The sequence below is a fragment of the Berghia stephanieae genome, unplaced genomic scaffold, assembly GCF_034508935.2.
Source record: "Berghia stephanieae isolate SIO BIC M18660-M18661 unplaced genomic scaffold, UCSD_Bste_1.3 scaffold2433, whole genome shotgun sequence".
In the NCBI taxonomy this organism is placed as follows: Eukaryota; Metazoa; Mollusca; class Gastropoda; order Nudibranchia; family Aeolidiidae; genus Berghia; species Berghia stephanieae.
The window spans coordinates 1-2,021 of record NW_027623550.1 but is presented as its reverse complement, the minus strand read 5'-3'; the positions used below and the strand labels follow the sequence as shown (position 1 = coordinate 2,021).

Below are 2,021 nucleotides of genomic sequence, written 5' to 3'. Positions count from 1 at the left end.
TTTTTCAATGATTTTAAGCGTGGATGGGAAGATGGGAGAATGCTCGAGAGCGAGGTTTTAGAAGACCAATTTAGCAAAATTAATCCGTACATGCCCATGGGTGGTGCATAAATATAACAAAATGATGTGCAGAAGTTGCAAATCTGACTTTGCATCACACCTCTGCACCAAATGCAATCTTGTCCAGAGATGCCCCCGTGTTTCAGAAAAGACGGGTGTGATGGTTGCGGCCCGCAAAATTTTGGTCGCAAACGTTCACTTGCACCCCCCACATCAGCCGGGATGAAACAATTTCATCACACTTCTTCCCAAAACAGAACAACTAAACTCACTTTGAATGATTTGGTGAAAGATTTCCTCCTATTTATGACTACCTTCTCTTAAAAGATCAGTCTTTTAATTAATATGTTGGTTACTTCGGGGGGAAATCCTACCACAAAAAAAAAGTAAAATTTTAAATAATGTGTTAAAGAGAAAATATTTTCTTCATTCTAAGTTAGTTAGACCTATTCAAGTCCAAACAATTACCATTTAATTCAGTGAGCAGTGAAATGTAATAAATATGTGACTGACACATAAAATTGCTTTACTAAGACCATCACGTGAATGATTGAAGAATAAAGGACAGCTAGGATCAAAAGTCTAGCAAAGAGGATCCTGCAATTATCTTTACACAACATTAAAAGGCTTGTTTTCTCGCAGGGATAAATTAAATATAAACATCTTCAATCCATTCCACAAACTTATATAAAATAAAATCATCAAACTTCTCATGGACTGTCATCTAGAGTAACGCTCTAATCCTTCAATCACAGAAACACTTTCCTCAACCTGCTCCAGTACAAGACATCCCCCAGTCAGTAACAAGTTATCCTCTTCTTCCATAATGTCACCAAGTGGCCGGTCTGTAGGCAGCAAGACTCCTGTTTCTCCATGAAATAAACGTAGTTTCTGATCAATGAATAGTTGGGGGGGGGGGGGGGGGGGGGGGAGAGAAAGAAGAAAAGAAATATTATATAAGCCAAATTAGTAGCACACAACAAACTATAGAAAATGTAGAACTGTAAAAATATCATATAAAGAATTAATGTTCCACGCAGAGACCATCAATTTGCAAAATAAATAAAAGGCAACATTAACCAAAGCAAGTGACAGTGATTTGAAATTTTTGATTTGCACTGCACTGCGGTGGTCAGCAAAATAATGATTTGAGGATTTGGGATGGAAAGTCCTTGACAAAGTTGCATGACCTATTGATAAGTTAGAAGATCGATGGAATGACAGAAATTTTCATGTCAATGTTTAAATGCTCAATAATAATGACAAACTGTCATCATTAGCATCCTTATTGCTTTTGTTTAATTTTAAGGTTTTTTACGGCGCTTGCGACACATTTATGTCATGAAGAAAATGGGATTGTGAAAAAATTATAGAACTACAAGTAAAGGTACCGATTATAAGGAAGACAAAGGGGACTAGTTCAAATAGGGAACACAAGTAGACTCCAAGAACACACTATCAGTGTACTCGATTTGAGATCAACTCAAAATCTCATTCAGACACCAGCACAGGATCCCACTAGGAGGAATACACAAATTCTTACTGAATATATTCAAAACAGAAAATGTAACTAACAATACAGAACAGAGAGATGATTTACGAAGGGAAAATAATAATCTCCAAAAACTAATACCAATTATTTGATATTACTGTTTCCCTTTCAGTTAAAAGACTCCAACAAGGGCCAGGAGAAAATCAATCAATCCCTTTCCAAGACAAAAACAGAAAGCAACTCAGAAAACAGACATAAGAGGAGAGAAGATACAGCAAGTGACTTGCTCACCATGGGAGGTCAAGGGACCCCACCCAGACCATCCTGATTCACCCACCTTAAGACTGTTAGTATTGTTGAGGTTTGGTATGGACATCCTGTCAGCAATGACATCAATGATTCGTCCCACTGTCCACACCTTGGATAAAAACACACACACACACAAAAAGGAATTATTTTCCTAACAAAT

At 37.2% G+C, this 2,021-nt stretch overlaps 1 long non-coding RNA gene across 1 annotated transcript; it reads right to left on the bottom strand.

The window, feature by feature from the left end:
• Nucleotides 1-338: 338 nt before the first annotated feature.
• On the bottom strand, nt 339-1,976 carry LOC144961396 (uncharacterized). Its single transcript, XR_013643140.1, has 2 exons — nt 1,890-1,976; nt 339-951 (listed from the first exon to the last, which is right to left on the bottom strand). It is a non-coding gene; the product is annotated as an uncharacterized LOC144961396 (long non-coding RNA).
• Nucleotides 1,977-2,021: the final 45 nt, after the last annotated feature.